Raw genomic sequence first — 18,210 nt, 5'->3', positions numbered from 1 at the left:
CGGCACCACTGGGGCGCGGGGGCGGCGGCGGCGGCCTCGGGCGTGTTGTGGGCTGCCGGGCCCTGCCTGTCGCTTACAAAGAGCGGGTGGCGGGATCAGCGGGTTGCTAAATGGCGACGCGGCCCTGTGCGGCGGCAGCAGCCCCTGCAGGGGGGCTGTGGGGGCTGGCAGACCTCAGCGATAAGGCTGCCGTCGCCTCCCGGACCTCCCGTGGCAGAAATCCCCTCTGGTTTTGTGTATTGTTCCCATTTTCGCGTGGGAAAACGTCTTGTTTGCAAGATGGTCTTTTTTTTTTCTTTTTCCTTCTTCACCTAAACAACAGACTCATAAATAGTGTTTAGTAGATGCCTGTTTAACAGAAAAAAAAGTAGTGATGCCACAGCCAGTACCTTTACCTATAATTATCTGATCTCATTAAAGACCACAAATTACCGAATGGATGCCAGAGAGCGCTGCTGCGTGATTCCTTCCGTACTTGTGAAAATTGATAGTTGCCGTCGAAGCGACGCAGCCTGGCTGCTTCCAGAGAGCGGCGCCGAGGAAGGGGTCCGTGAAACCACGCCTGGGCGATTTCCCGGCTCCGGTTCGCACCTCTCTCCGGTGGCGACTGTACCGCTGGCAGCGACTGGCAGCTTGGCCAGGGAAGAGCTCAGTCCCGCAAGGGAGCGGGCGATTTCCACCGAAAAGTGACAAAAACCAAGCCACAACCTCTCCTGCAGAGAGGGTTGGCCCAGAGCAGCTGAAATCCCGCGTTGGGTGTACGTGTGGTGAAAGGCCGGAGCTGGGAAGTAAGGCCCCAAAATCCGACTTGTGCGGGGTGCTCTGCTCCCGGGGCGTGCGAGGCGTGCTGCTGTTGTCTGTGAACAACCGAGGCGTGCCACAGCAGCAGGCTAACTGGGCAGGAAGGGGTTTTCACATGCGGAGCGCGAGCCATGGAGGCTGCCGGCAGGCCCGCTCTCGGAGCTCCTCCGCAGCCACCCCAAGGGATACGGGGGCTTGGGTAAAGGCCTGGGAAGCCTTGCCAGCACCCACAGACACCACCTATGTGTCTTGCGTGAGTCACGTATTGGAGCCTACCTGCCACTTGGCTAGAAGCAACCTAATCTCTACCCAAGAGGCCAAGGCTCAGCATTAAATGAAGGGCAAGAGACTTCAGCCACAATGCTTATTTCAAGCAGAGAACACTCATGATCAAGTGGCAAGGATCCTAGTGACATGCTTTAGCAAGCTGTTCTTGTAAACTGAAGGATTCATCCTTCACAAAAACAAAAGCAACTTTGTTGAAAAGCTTTGGGTTACAGTCAGACCTGCTCGCTAACGCTGAAGAGAAAGAAGATCTGTAGGGCCAGTGACATGCTAAGTACAAGATCTGGGGGAGCTGTTACTTGGGAAGTGCTTCCTAACTGGTGGTGGATATCCATTTAACCTCTTACTCCCAGCAGATGCCAGTCCTGTCCTGGGTACAGGCAACATAAGGATGAAAAAGCTGAACAAACAAAGGCTGGGTGAACTACCCAGCCTTTGTAAGAAGTTGCTTTGCTAAGTGACATGTTGGAGCTGACGCACTGAGATCATGTGGTTTTGCTTCCTCTAATTTTGTTCTTCTGTAGCTGTCTTTAACAAATTCATTTAAATTGGTACAGCTTGAGGCAGGAGATTTGAGTTTTACTTACATATGATGCTACTGTAAAAAACAGGACTGCAGAGGGGCCCAAATAGACTGTTGTCTTCTTTTTGGATTTTTCTTCTCTTTGCTGCTTTTCTTGCCTTCGCAAGGAAAATCTCATTTTTTTAATTACCAACAGTCATAGCCGTGTCATAATATTTCAGTGTTACTTCCTGAATCTACTAATACTACAACCCTGCTTAGTGGAAGCTTTTTAATAGGTGCCTCATTATGGTAATTATGATTACTTCAAGTATTTCAAAATAGTTCTTCCTGCAATGAGGCTCATCTTCCATTTTATGTCATATTCAGTCACTCTTAGAGCCATACATGATGCCCTTGTCAAAGCTAAATTTCCTGACCACGCTGTCTTGGTTTTGGAAGACTCTCTTGGCACTTTCAGAAAAACACAGGTGGAACAGCAAAGAGCACCTCCAGGTATGCAGAGCTGTACATACAGCCTGGATGATTCTGTGCTAAGTCCTTGGAAGCAGTCTGCTAACACCAGTTCAATAGTGCTTGCTTGCGGTTAACAACTGAGCAGGATTTTTTCACTCTGCAACGTACATCTATTTTTTCACCTCAGTCTGTACTACTAAATAAAGCAGGCCAAGGACAATGTAGGGGCTGCCTTTCTCTTTGAAGCAGGGTGACTACAACCACACTGCCTGTTGAATATAGTTCTGGCACAGGCTATCCCCCAAAACATCCACAGTAGTGTTGACTTCTGGTGATCATCTTGACAAGGTTCCTGCTCAAAGTGGGACTAATGCCTATCTACCTGGGAACTGCCTAGAAAGGTGCTAGTTGCTACAGACCAAAGCATTGTCAACAGTCAGGAGGCAAGAACCTTCACACACCAGAGGCCTAAGTTGTTTCATGGCACAAGAGCGTTGCTTCAGCCTACTGTAAAGATTTTGAAGTCCTAAATGTGCAGATAGCATGCGTGAAGCTATGTGGCCACTGTTGCTGTGCAAGGTGAACAGCAAGGTCTTGAAATATGATGAAGCAATATTCTTTTTAATAGCCATTAACCCTTTAAAGTGGCACTAGGGGAGCAAGTTTCTCATGGTCAGATAAGCCCGACTGCAGAAATGTTGTCCGGGATATTTTACGTGGTGACCAACAAACAATAGTGCAGAAGAATTAGTGGGACTAGACTAGTAGTAGATGAGACCTTATATCTGTTGTTCATGCTTCACTCGTGGTTTAAATGAGTCCACCCTTTCAGAAGCATCTAAAGACCCTAGCTGATGAAGCTATGAGAAATGTGGAACTATTGTGCTGCAGTATCAACACGGCTTGTACGATCTGATGGTCATGTTTAAGCCTGCAGCATGAATATATATGTTTAAACATGCATCACCCTTACTAGGGTAGTGCTCAAGAACTGTGCTATCCATCAATGTAGATGACTCGTGGACCTATTTTTACAACCCAATCCTCTGCACATTTTGAAAGAGTTTCTTTTTTGTTCATATCTATTCTGTTTTCTTGGTGATATCACTTAAGATCTCAACTTTGGCTCTTTGGGAGAATGGAACTCATGAATAAACAGAGAGAAAAAAAATCTTGAGTTAGCCTCTGCAAAGCATATGAAGGAAATGAAGTTTAAGTCCCATGGATATAAATAAAAGCAGAGCTGTCAGTATTTGCCAGTTGAGCCTGAAAAGTCTACTGCTATTAAAAAGTCAAGACCTCATTGACTTAGTGAAAGGTTTTATCCTTCTCTTCTCTTAGAAAAGACTGCATGTTTTACAAACATAGATGCATGTATATACACATATGCACACAACTTCTGCTGGCCTGTCACATAATCATGTATTTTCAGTGGCATGCTGCTTGAATTCTTTTTTGCCCAAATTTGTTCCTTTACCAGCTGCTAACCTGCAGTCTGTGTTCAAATCTGTGGGAGCTTTACTGCCTACACCCTGCCTCAAGGAATTCAGCGGCAGTACCACATGTGTAGTCTAACTTTGTTATGTTTTACACATACCCTCAAAGTTCTCCTGGTTCTTGTCCAACAAGTACTTATGCAGCATTGGTACATGCATGTTTAAAGTGTTTTGCCTCTCAAATAATAGGAAACATACCCAACTTCTTTCAAAAAACCTGTATTACAAAGTTTCAATGTGTGCCAGGGATTCAGGAAGTCTCTACATTAGAACATGTTCATCTGCCCAGGCCAGTTTGTTTTGCTCCATACTTGTAGATCAAAACAAGTTTCTGCAAATCATTTTTCTATTTCACTTATAGTCAGTTTTAAATGCTGTAGTCAACTTTAACTCATTACCCTCCAAAATAGACAGTGATAAAAATCATCGCTATGAAGGACTCATTACTCTCAATATTTTTAAAAGTTTAGATTTACTGAGCAGCCAGATTTAGAGCTAATAGTTATAGGAAAATAGCGTAAATGGGGCAGTTTCTGCCTGTTCAAATCTTTCCAGATAATTAAAACCATGGAGAACTGGAGATTCTTTGCACCATTCCTTCCAAGATTAATACCAGCTTTTTTTTTCTTTCTAAAACATTTTATGAAAATGCTGCAGATGTACAAGTTCTGCTGAGTATCCTAGTCTCACTAAAAAAGCTCTCTACAGACCATTCAGGATGTTTAGGCTACCCATGACAACTCTCTGATGCCTGGCCGTTCCCTGTCCAATGCTTAATCGGACCTCTCCAATACAGCCCTTGGGCAATTTATCTTTCAGTCTTTTGTCCCCTCTTATTCTTCTGTTTTCATTCAAGGCAAGATAGCCTACCTTTTTTCTTCTAATCTCCATTTCTTCCCATTTGATACAAGACACTCTCAAGCCCTCTCCTGCTTGGTCCAACCATTTCTCTCTAGAATCTCTCTAAATTTCAGCTTCTCTCCCCTTAGTCCTGCAATTAATCTTGCAATACGTGAGTTGTTGCTGCTTCACCTCTTCTTCATCTCCTTAAGTTCACACCTCGCTCTAAAGTCACCTTATTTTCTTGCTGCTTTTCAAGTTTATGTTCCACGTGCCATAAACACATCTCTTGAATCACTGCTTAAATATTTTTCATCTTTTTTTTCCCTCCATCTTCTCCCTAACTCTGTTAGAGCCCTGGCCAGTCTGTACTTCTTTACACTCCTCCCTGAGCATTTTTTCCTCAACAGTGCCCCGCATCACTGGTGACATTATAACCGCTTCTTCTACCCCACAGAAATAATAAATAAGAATAATACCAATTGCATCCAGTCCTGGATGTAAGTTCCTTGGTTGCTTCTGGTTGGCCTGCGGTAACTAGGATGAAGTGGTGACACAAGCTTGGGTTCTCAGCTGAATCTTTTTATTCCTCCCTCACCAATCCACATGTCTTAACAGCATTAGCTGGAACAAGTTGTTCTGCACTAATAGTTAGGTTCTTGCTCCACAGCTGTAGTCATGAAGGGCAGTCTAACTGGTGTTTCAGGTATACCCAGATTCTCTAGTCCTTCTTTCTCACTTCTCACACAGGTACATTTGGTGCCTCTTTAGGAAACAAAGAAAAATCCTGTATGTCTGTCATACGGATTACAAATCCATCATTTTTGAGATTTATTTAGCTCAAGCTATTCTCACCTGAATAGAAATCACGAACTGTACCAGTAGGCAAGCATCATTTTGCCAAGCCAGAAACAGAGAAGTCACTGGCTGGCTTAGATGTGGGTCTCTACCAAGGGTATCAATCTTTTAGCTGTATCTGTAGACATCTGCAAAAAGTTCTTGTGGAAACTATCAGAGATGAGGTCAAAGACACCACAGTTAATGCTTACCAGTGACTGGGGGCGGGGGAGGAGAAAAAGGGGACCAGGAACATTTTTGCGGCCTTAGTCAGCAATCTAATAAATTTAATCTTGGAGATGTCAGTAAAATGCCAACAAATCCATTACATTGGCAAGGTTCACAACAGCTTAAATGACTGTTGGAATAAGCAGTGCTGGAGAATGAAAGGTGAGAAGCTCTTTTCAGTTTCATCCAACAGGAGACATTCACGTATTTCACAAGTTGCAGTACTGTGCAATAATGACAACAGTATAAAGCTGATATCCTTGAGGTAATTTTAGAACTGGAGAATAAATGAAAAGAAAAAGGAAGTTTGTTGAAACATCTTACTAGATGTAGTAGGAAGGAAAGTGAAAGATTAAAAACACAGCAGTTGACAGTGAGCTTCCTTCATAGCAGATTATTTTAGACTTGCAAAAAAGACATCCTCTTTTTGTGTAGTCTGTTTATTCAGAATAAGAAGATTCTGTCAATTCACTTCAGATATTCCTGAAAAATAAATTCCACAGATCCATTTTAATGTAAGTAAACATCAATAATCTAGTCCCTTTCAATAGTTAATGCAGGCCGTAATTTAACTAAGCCTCTTTTACTGAACAACCTTCTTAATACCTCCTTTGTCTCCAACCCTAACTTGGTGCAGTGGTCAAGAGTCAAACATCTGATCTTCGCCACAGATCTGTCGGAGTCAAAGTGCTCAGTGAGTCTAGTGATTTCGTCATGGTCCGCTATACATTGCATGTAGCAGCTCTGTGGTGCACTGAAACAGAAGGCACCGTCCAGCTCATGACATTCAGTTGTTTTACACTGATTGGTGGTCAGGCCCTGTGTGGGCCTTTTCCATTTCTTTGTATTCCATCCTTACTGCAAGTGAAGATTCAGGAAAATGTAAACTGACTTTTACAGTATTTCACTGGACTCTTGCAAGCTACAGTAAGATCTTCTTTCTCAGAAAATGCTGATTCTAGAGTGCAATACTTTATCTGTTTACTAGCTTCACACACTGTGTCTGACTTGTGTATTTGTTACTGTTTGCTGCGTTGTTTAATTTCAGAAGATTTGGGCAGTCCAAAATATAACATGAGGAAAATTAAAATATATTCTGCGCCATTTTGCAGTTCTAAACTAACAAACATTTCTAAATAAAGCAGACCTCAGTGTAATGATTAACTTCTTCCCAGACGCTATCTTTTCATTTGCATAGAACTCAGCTTCACTGAGTAGGAAGACAGCCTGATTTTTTGATCATGAAAAATAGATCACCTTTTTAGACAAGTTGTTTTAACTGATACTTTGTCTTTCTGTAGATCTGCTAAGATGGAGATATCCTCTGCAAAGGATATCTTGATACCGTGATGAGGTTGAACAAATCAATACATAAGACTTGCGGCACGTATTTAAGCTGTGAGGTTGTTATTTGCAGTGGATAAATTTAAACAACTCAGTGATTAATTCTGACTTTACAATTATTTATTTACTCTGACCTTTTGAGTAACATAGGTCACTGGACATGCATGAATTAACTTGCTTCAAGCCTGATAGATGTTGCTAAATTAAGGTATATCTGACAAATAAAAATCTAACATTGAATTAATTCTTTTTAATGATAGATAACCTTTGACAGATTATTACAAATGTTAGCATGCACACAGATAACTAATGAGAGCATTATTTATGGTCTGAATTAGCTTAGCGTCATCTCTCGGCTATTGAATCTCAGACCTTCGGCAGCTAGCTTTGGGATTTACAGATTGTCATTAAGGGCCCCTTTAATCTTTGATCATTTGAATAGAACAAGCACTTAGGGTGATTCAGCAATCTATAACAAGTTTTGCCACTTTCCTCTCTTTTTTTGTTTTTGTTTTTTTCTTTCTCTCTTTGGACATATTAGTCTAGCAGTTGTTTCAGCAGCAACTTATATGCAAGTAATATGATAATGTTGTTTCTATTTGATAGGCTCCTGTTTTCACACAAGGATTACCAGAACGATCCCCAAATCTGTCTCCACATGTCTGTTTCCTGAAAACTATGATGGCTGCATGGCCTGTGTTCTCTGTGCCTGGAGTCATCATCTTTCTTCTGACTGTGATAGCTGTATACAAATTCCCTGTGTGATCAAGCTGTTGATCTCAGCTAATTCTTTGGCATGCTTGCTTGTGTGCCAAGTTTGCTTTCCCATTGGACATATTAGCAGGTGTTAAGCCTCTTATCTGAGCTCAGTTTTTAACTGAGACACTGTAGCTGAGAGGTGATAGATTTTTAAACCCCTCTTCAGCTGTAATTGACTGCATGAGTTCTGCTAGCCTATTCCCAAAAGACAAGATGGCAAACTTAAAAAAAACTTAAAATTGAACGACCTTTGATTTGATGCGATATACAGGTTCTTACTTATCTACATGAAAATAGTGAGTAGAAGGCATGCATTTTTAGAGAAAAGTGTCTTGTACATGCACACATTTGTAAATAAAACTATTAATCTGCAGTTATAGGTACTGTCCACACTCTTCTGATCAAGAAAACATGTTATAGCTATTTCATTAAAAAGAAGACACACTGAAAAAGCTTGCTCGCTTAAGATACTGTTAACTAAAAACTTTTTGTTTGTCAGGAAAGCAGCTCATAGGCAGTCTTTAGACTAATAAAGCTGAATGAATCAAAGAAAGAGGTATGACTTGTGATGTGCCAGATCCATATCAAAACAGCTGAGTTATGATAATAATCAATCTGCAGAGGGCAGAGGAAAACACAAGGCAGGCTGCTCGTCCAAATTTGTTATGAGTCTTGCCCAGAAGACTCCAGAAAACAGAAATACAGGGACATTTAGATAGAAATCACAACTAAATTTACAATGAGACAATTCAAGTGACCTGGTAGATGACTAGGGTCTTCATTTTACCAGCATGAGGCTACCACTAGACTCTCACAGACAGTTAGTCATTTCCAGTGCAGCAGCAACTGGAGTGTTGTTGGAAATTCAACAGAAAACACTCGTTGTGGAATAAAACAGTTTTAGCGATTGCTGATCAGCCAGTGATTACTTAACAAAAAGGACAGCTAACCTGCTACTGCAAACATGTAGTACTATGCACGGTTTCACTGTCAGTAACTGCCTGCCCAGGAAGGCGTAGGAAGAGCATTTGTCTGCATGTGCATGGGGAGGGCATTAACAATGATCAGGGCTGTTAGGCTTATCCAGTACTCCTGTTATGTCCACTCCGTTCTTCCATTTTGCAATCTCCTCAGGCTCAGTTCTCAAATTCCTCTCACATCAATTCACTGTCCACCTCCCCTCTCCTCCTATTGCAAAGTACCACGTCCTCATGTGTACCCTCCCTCTTGTGCACCACAAGAGCCTCCCAGCCTCTGCCTCTTCCCTTCCCCACACCCCATCCACAAATCCTATTTTCAAAGCTGCCAAACTACCCACCTTTTATCTTTTGAGCCCTTTATCTGAAGCCGTGCTGACACTCCAGGGCTTCTTACTCCTGGTGTCTCCACGCCATATGCCTTTTTAATCCTTCCCCTGGTATTTCTTTCCTTATATTTTGACCCCCTCACACTCCACAGGCCATGTTGTGTAAGAAACCTTAAAAGATGGAGTGAGAGTGGCTGAGTGGTCCCCTTTTCAAAGCAGGCTATGACAGCTATGACAGCTACAGGAAACAGCTGTGGCATGTTTGCTTTCCTACTGATGGGATAATAGCTTGAGAGGGTCTGAAGGGAATCTTTTACAATTAAAATTCTAATCTTCTACAATTAAAGCTTAAAAGAGCTCTTTCTTCACATGAAGAACAAAATTTAAGCTGCACACAGGATGACACCTTAAATGCATTTCTTATTTAGCATTTCTCAACAGCTAAGTAGTGTTTCTGCAGGGGCTGACAACCCTAGAGGAACAACAGCTTGACACCTTATCTGCTTTTAGCTCAAATCTGTTGCCAGATGTGCAATAGGATCTCAAAAGAGATCAGGAACTAATTCGGCAGAAATGTACTAAATTGGTGAAGAAATGTGAAATTCAACCCATACAATTCCATAGTCATAAAATGTATAAGTGAATAGTTTTATGAGCTGCTGTGCAATGGATTTAAGCCCCATCTGAAGACTGTGAAGGCTGTGCCATGGATGATTTACATCACAGTTTTCTCAACTGCCTGAAGTAGAGGACAGAAAAAACGACCTGTAAAATCTAAGGAAATTTTGAATGGAGGGTGTTTAAAATATAATTTTTTAGTATAGGAAGAGCAATGCCAATATTTGAGGAGAGGATAGCTGAAAAGACAAGAGGTGATGAATAGAGTAGGAAGTTTAGACAGCCCAGATTAGGTGGCAGAGTTGTCAGACACGCAAATGTTTAATGTATAGTTTTGAACATCTTCTCTATTCAGTACATTACAAGCCCCTGCACAGGAAAAAGAAAAAAACACTATAAGAGGAGACAAAAGTGATTACAGAAAAAAATAAGCTATACATGTGGTTTGGGTATAATAAATATCAATTGAAAATATGTGAACTATCTCTGTTATGGAATGCCTCATTGCAGGAGTCTGTGATATTTATTATTTCTATTTCTCATTGGGAAAAAAAAACATCCTAGAAAAGAACTGGAAAAACAAAAAGGAGACTAGAAGTTTGATTTTTTAGTTTAGGAGTAGTATTGATGTGAAAATTGTTTGTCCATGTTAAACTGGACAGATCTTAGATAACAAATACAAAGTGACTTTAAAACAAATTTCACCCCTTTGTAAGTGTTGCCATTGGAAAGTAAGGCAGAGGAGAAAAGGGATGTAATCCTGTAATTCTTCAGAAAGCAACTGGTTCTTTGAAATAAGAGATGGTGGAGGTGCCATTCATGGACTTTTGTCCAATGAGTCTTATCTCCCCAACCTCCCCTCTCTAGTGAGTGGAGATAAATAGTCTCCTCTAGAGAGTGTTTCTCAGCAGCTAAGGAGGGCATGATCTCAGACCCAAAAGACATCAGAGCCTTAGTCTTTTTCTACTAGGAACGTGCCTCTACTGATGGCTTGGAAATATAGGAAAAAATAGCAGTGAGAAGACACTGTTGCGGTTGGCAAAGGTCAACTTTACACAAACCAATAAGCAGTTCTGGCTGAAGTTCAAGGATACATGAATCTGTGCGAAGGACAGGCATGCCTTTGGGAGCAGTCCGGCTCCCTGCCAAATTTGCTCTGGGCTGCACAAGATCTGGGGTAAGGCAGTACCAGGCTTTGAGGGCAGGGCCAGGGATCCACATGTGCCTGCTAAAGCCGGAGAGCTAGTCCTCTGTTTTGGCATCTCCACCGTTAAGGCAGCTGAGCACCCTGGATTGCTGCTTCCTGCGGTAACAGCCCTGTGCCCTGCCATGTCCCTCTGAAGAAGCCCAAGAAAGATTACTGACCACAATAAATGCAATATTGGAAGAGGCGGGGACAAGACAGGCACAAAATGGCAGAGACATCAGTTTGCTTAGAAACATGCCGGCTAAAATATTGGCAGCCAAGCCAACATAAGTAGTATTTGAAGAGACAATCTCCTACAAACACTTACCTTCTGCAGGGCTGCCTACGCAGAGAAGTGTAGGTTCATGGCAGGTGAGATTTCATGTGTTTTTGCTAGCCCTGACAGCCAGTCCAGGCAAGAGCTCGCTAGGTCTGCCACCATGTCCTGTCAACCCATCTTCTTGAACGACTACCCTCAGTCTGATTATATTCTTCAATTTTTGAGTTCCGCTTCCCAGAAATGATTTTTTATCACATTAGGAAGCAGTACAGACAAGGTGGCACTTCATTTGATATCATACAGAGCAACCTCTGGGACAAGATGGAAGTAGTCGGGACAGATTCGTGATAGCACAGTAGCAGGCCATCATGGCAAGGTTGGGAAAGAGAGAGAGACTCTTTCATCAGCTTTCTTGGGACTCACTGGAATTTCAGCCCTTTTTTGGAACAGTCGATTGACCACTTGATATATTTTGACCAGTTGAGAGAGAGAAGGAAGGCAAACTTCTCTTGCATCAAGCACTCCACATAGCTGTGGACATGCATGCTCACCATGACTGAGCATCTCCAGTAGCACACCATGCTGTTTTTTTCTGGAGAGCTCACTGGGCCACATCAGCTGCAAGAACAAACAGACATGGCACTCCATTACATCCCTCAGTGCCCCATCTGCTTGCCAGTAGACAAGTTGAAGCACCCAGAGGTTCTTAATCCTTATGCAACTCACATCACACTATTAATGGCATATCAGGGAAGTATCATAGCATTATGAGGTAAAAATTAACTCATTCTCTCTCAGCTCTTCTAGTCAAATTCCATTTTGCCTGCAGTCCAATCTGCAGACTGCTGCAGAGCCATATAGATCATTAGTGCTGACCTTTGAGTCCTGCCAGCTGCCCCAGGCTCGTGGGATCTATCCTGCCTGGTGGTCTTCTCCAAGCATGGTCTGGTACACGATCTGCCTTGGATAGGATTTGCCAAAGCATGAGCCTAGCCTAAGCTCCACGTACACCACTGCACTGTTTGAGACGAGCATGATTCAGGATGCTGTATCTAGGCAACAGTGCAGTGATGGTGTAGCTCCAGACACTGCAGTCTACACAAACTACACAAACACTATATTCATACACAGGGGCTGAGGGGGAGACTTCAATCCCTGTTTCCCACGCCAACACCAGGCCTTGGCAGCAGTAGGCATCTAGGTGCAAGGCGGGGGAGGGGGAAGAAGGCCTTGAATATCATCAAAGTTTAGTCAAATCATGACCAGATGACAGGGGAAAAGGGGGAACCTCCCCATAAAACAAACCCTCTTCCAGTTTCATGGGAAAGTTTTGAAAAAAGGGTGCAAGATCAACAGCTCTTTAACTCACCTGTATGCTCCTAAATAACTATTTTGTTCAACTAATAACATGTTTTTGTGTAGTTGCTTTTTTTGTCTCCTCAGGAATCTATGAGGCCCTTATTATCTCATTTTTGCCCCACCCTGGTCTTGAGCAGCGTAGTAGCATTGACATTTCCCCTGTGAACATAGGATAAAGGATCCAGCATCCACTGTATGGCTAGTATCAAAGGAGTACCTCTGTGAAGAAAGTAGCAATTGAAATGAATAACCACTAATGGTATATGGCTCCCTTCTGCAGGGCTTCTACCTGTGGCTGTCCAGTGGACCTTAATTTTCCAAGCAGGGACTCAGGCACATGGGAGATGCAGATAGGGCCACAGTGCAGACGGACACCTTCAAAGTGCTGGTGTTTGTGTCCCACAGTGGAACAGTGCTACCTAGGATCCAGATGTGTTATGTGTGTCTACATAGTCAGTTAGCATATGTTCTGACCAGCTGGCTTTGTAATATCAGGAGGTTTTGTCCATTCGTATTGATGCTTCCAGATATCCTAGGGCACTATATGGAAACAGACTTTGCTGAAGCTTTAGAACTCAGATTGCGCTGGAAAGGAAACAGCTCCAGTTAACATTTGTTTTTTGACATTTTTGTTTACTTTGTTTAATTAAGAAAAGAAATGACTCACCAATACTACTGCAGAGGCCCAGAAAGGCAAGTTAGATTCTTTCAGAAATTAAGATCTGCAAGAAACCCGAAAGTCTAACTTGTCTGACGTTCACAGACAGTGCTCATCCATAGATTTATCTTGTGGCTCTTCTAAAGGCTCCTCAAAGAAACTAAAGTAAAGTGGTAGAGCTCAGCTCCCCGAGGCAGCATCCCTGCAGGACTTACAGAAGCTATAGTCCCCAGGTAAGATGGTACCCGCCTGGGTCACCAGACACAGAGTTGGTTATGTAGTTCCTCCTCCACCGTGTGGCTGAATTTTGCCTTACAGACTTCTTGAGCAGCTAAGCCCAGCCATGGACTTGCTGCAGGTTATTCAAAAGCTATTCCCAGAAGCTGTAGGGCCAAAACCCTTTTAATCTGTCCAGTAAAAATTACCCAAGTGGGGCAGGATGGGGGGTGCACAAGATTAGGTCAGGGAATAAGTCTGGGTCTCTTTCTCAACTTTAAAACCTAATTCCAAATCTGATCTGAGGAAGCTGTGAAGAATGCAGTTTTACCTAGTTTGTAGGTTGAGAGGCACAACATCAGGTAAATGAGATAGGGTCTGTGGGGCCACGAATGGGTATGGGGACAAACAACTTACAAGGTTCAGAAGTGTTACACAGTGTTACCTATGACAGGCTGATTACAATCATGTACAAGATCTCTACATTTTACTTGTTGTACTTCCTAGTTTCTGCATAATTTTTACAACTTAATATGATCTAAAAACAGCCTGTAAGAAATACAATGAACAAAATCTAATAGTTGCCCCATTCTCCTTATCCACTAACTGGTTAAGTTATATCCTTATACATGATTTATAATTATTGCAATAATATTCAAACACAGCAGAGGAGTAAGCTCTATGAATATATGTCTTCATAATGAGAACAACATTCAAAAGCTTAATAGTAGAAGCGCTGTATCTAACCTGTAAAATAAAGCATTTTAAGAAATCCAGAAATCTCTTGATTTGCAAGTGCTCAGAAAAATCTTGGGTGTTGTCTCCAACTATTTTGAGAATAGGAGACATTTCCTGCTCTCATGTGCCACAGATTAAGTCTTAATTTTAGAGTGGCATTATAATACAGCACAGCAACACAACTTAAAAGATAAATAAATGTAATGAAATGTTGTCTTCTGGATGGGAACTCATATGTGATATTCTAATTAGAAAGTTCTAACCTGTTTTTATACAACTGTTCTCATTGTAGAAACAGTATGGCATGATACCCCACAGCTTAGGTAGCTTAACTCCCAAATTACTTTTTGAAGGAGTTATCTACTGTCCCATTTTTCACCCTTTTTGCTTTGAAGCAATGCAAACAAACATAAAAACAGCTTTATTTCCTGGGAAAAATCCCTGGAACTTTTTCTGTAGTTTTATGGTGATGCTGCCAGTGTTGTCTGATGTGGTGATGCTCTCTGGAGACAGCTGCAGGGGAAGATTTTGAGCAGCCCCTTGCCTCTCCAGCCTTCCTATAGTGCTCTACTGTGCAGTAACCCTATCTCTGAACAACATTTGGGATTCACAAACCTAAAGAAATCTGGACTCTGGTTGTTCCTTTGCTGCCATCTTGCGTGAGAGCTGAAACAGTACACTCCTCTCACTGGGCAAAGAGGGAAACGCAAACCCAAGCAGAAGGAGCAGAGGAGCGCAAATGGGTTCTGCGGACTGAAATCTGACAGCTGAACGTGTTAATTAGGACGCTGGAGACCAGGGGTCCTGTGAAGGCCTCTCCGAGCCGCAGAGGAACTGCTTGCTGCCACGCAGAAATCCAAGTTGGGAAGGGAAGGGGAAGCTGCTGGAACAGGCAACTTGGCAGAATTGTTCTCGCCTTTTCCTCTGTCTCAGCAGCATTTCTAGAAACAACAGTCTGCCAATCCACTGGTAAATTATGAGGGTCTTTTTACTGAATCTTAAACTACTCAGTTTAAATCTCAGCAATCCTAAAACTTCCACTAAACTTTTGTGTGGGTGTGGAGCTTCGCTCACAACAAGGAGCTGTATCCCAACTTTCTGGCCAGCCCCATGGCCAGCACCTCCAAACCTCCTGCTGATCCTGCACTGTAAAAGCCCCAGAACATGGTATTTTCGGCTGCCACACTTCCCATCTGTCTCTCCGCTCGTGCAAGCCATCCTCCCCGCAGCCCCCAGCGTCTGCCCTCCACCAGTGCCCCCACCTGGCACTGTATGCAGCTAAGTGAGATGCTCGTCCTGAGAACGAAATATGAATTGTTGCTCTGCTAAATAGGCAAGATCAGGAGTTACTCAGAAAGTGCTATGCCGGATGTGCCACATGCATACTTAAAATGAGAGCCTAAAATGAGGTTTAAGATATAGCTCTTTACCTGCAGAGCAACTCTCTAGAGTGAATGGCAGAAGTGGTCCTTGCAAATTCTGCTTCTTTGCATCACTTCAACACTTCGAGAAGGATAGCATTAACAAATCCTCTGTCTATTCTCCCATTTAAACTTAACTCTGTGCTAGAAATTCTTCAGTAGTGGAAGGTACGATGGTGTCCTGCCTTGCAAACAGATGTGGCAATACTACTTTAGAAGATGCAGCTGGCAGAAAGCTGGTGTGGGAACATGCATGACACAAATCTGCAGAATTTAAATTCCCATAATATTTTCATTAAAAAATATACTTTTTAAACAAACACTTACTAAGACATCTATAGTGTTTCATTTGTTGATAGAGCAAAAATGAGATCTGAAGGTCTCAAGGAGTCCCTAAAGTCTTGTCTTTTAGCCCACATGCCTGAGACTACAATATGCTCAATGAGCAGCATTTTTGTGACCTTTACTGCCTGATAAATGTAATGGCCTCAGTTCTAGTTTGTATTAATGCTGTATTAGTGTCGAGGGGTCATAGAGTGAATTCTGTTCCTTACCAAGCTTTGGGAGCATAAAAAATAAGAAAGCAATCATAGACAGGCACATGGTAATTTTCTCCCTATTTTCTGAAGAAAAACATCTTAAATGGAGAAGAAAAAGGTGGATTTGCTGAGTTCTGATCATTACCCTGGAAATAAGTACAATGCTGTATTTGCTCAGAGCATTTAAGGATAGATGATATCATTAAAGCATGCAATGCAAACTCCTGTGCATCACAAGCTGTTAACATTCATACAGTCATTCCTTTATCAGACTTCATAACTTGAGTTTGACTAATGCATATTTTCAGAAAGCTGTTTAATGTGCGTTTGAAGGCCAAAGGAAATAAGGAATTTGCTGCTTTCATTAGGAACTTGTTCCAATGACTAATCTCAGCCTCAAAGTGCATGCCTTTTCTACCACTTGAAGCAGTCTAGCTTCACTTTTTGTGTTGCTTGTTACACACTGCTTGATAGATTAAGAAGCCTATTAATTCTCAGGATTTCCTTCCTGGGAAAACATCAATATTCTGTAATCAGACCATTTGTCAGGTTTTTCTTTTTCCTTTTTTGGGGGGAGGAGATTAAACAGATTAAACTATCTTATGCTCATTCTGTGAGGCATTTTCTCACATTTAATATTACTTGTGTGACACTAAATTTGCCAACGTCTTTTAAAGACTATATGAGTACTGTAAATAGTTTATTCAAAAATATCATTGAATTTTCTTTGAGTTTAGTTACAGTTAAACTTATTTTCATAGGTATTTTACATGTAAAAATTTGTTTAAAATTGTTATTTCTTTTCATGATAGAAAAATTGAAAAAACATTTTGGAATTCAAATTTTTGTTCACAAATTGTTTTTATTTTTTAAGTTTCTTACTGATATGTTTCAGGATAATGAGTAGTACTGCTATTGATGGTTAAAACATTCTAACTTACAGGAGTTCTAAAATGGCTAATGATGGCTGCTAACAATGATTGAAATATATTACTGTAATCTTTATAGAGCAAACTATCTCCTACCATGTTATAAATAATTTGAGCCTTCATTAGAAAAACTGCTTATGTATGTCATAGAGTCAAATGGTTGCAATATAACAGTTCATGGTCGGATCTGGAAATGAATATAATTACGTTTTACGTACTACAATATTTATATCACCAGACAATGCAAAACAAATTATATCAAGATCTATGGAAATATGTGACAAAGGTTTTAGATTTGTTACATGTAAGGATGAAAACACATTTGAGCCGTTTATTTCCTAGAAAACAGCAATCTGGGATTTGAACAACTTTAATCGATATTCTATATATTTTTCTGTTTTTAAGGATGCCACATATGAATTGACTTCCTTATTCTAATTTATTTTACTCCTGTAATATATAAATGGTATAGAATGATATAAAATGTTTTGTTGCAGTATTGCACTGGGAATTGAAATTGTTTTAATCTGAAGTAATCAGTGCCTTTCAGTATAAAGCCTCGTTCTGTAAATGTGGTCTGCGTGTGTCGTTTCTGGAAGTCTAATTCAGACAAGACATAAATCCACTCCTGAAGACAGCCCTCTCTTTATTGTTCACCACTCACCCAGTCTCTATGTCACTGGCAAATTTGATTAATGTTGATTTTATATTTACTTCCAGACATTCTGGGAGATATTAAACCATTTGAGTCCGGGTGCTGATTCCTGGAACACACCCTACCAGAAACATCCGTACTGATGATGATTCTCCTTTTTTTTTTCTCTTTTTTTCTTCTTGGTAGCTCTAATCATTCAATTGTTAATCCATTGAAATATGGGGTAATGTGTAATGTTAATTGTTTTAATCAGAGCCCTACTGCCTCAAGATAAATACCATAGGAAAGTTTATGTGTATTTTATGTCTGTGAAGTTATTTTTTCAGCCAAGCTTGTGATGAGGAAGGAGGGAAGGGAGGGAGAGAGGAAGGAAGGAAGGTGTTGTTTTTCCGTATATCTGAAAGTGGAGTGTTCTGTGTTCTACGCTTACACATGCCAAGCTTGAACTCTAGTTCTACGTATGTAGAGGAAGGGTAACACTGTCTCCTTAAAAGCCGACGTTGCTGTCAGTAGTTCAACTTAAAACTGCCGAATTTTGTACATTTCAGCTGAGATATTCTATAATCCGTGTAAGTGAGAGGAAAATACGATCCCACTGGAGGTGTATATAACTGGACTTAATAAACAAACTGTGCATCATCATTAAGAGGAAGAATATCCCTGTATATTTAAATGTGTTTTCTCCTGTGTGTCTGTTCTTATGGGAAACTCTGAAAACCAGATCTGAGAATGAAGA

Source organism: Struthio camelus, chromosome 3 (assembly GCF_040807025.1).
Source record: "Struthio camelus isolate bStrCam1 chromosome 3, bStrCam1.hap1, whole genome shotgun sequence".
Classification (NCBI taxonomy): Eukaryota; Metazoa; Chordata; class Aves; order Struthioniformes; family Struthionidae; genus Struthio; species Struthio camelus.
This window is presented reverse-complemented; position numbering follows the sequence as displayed.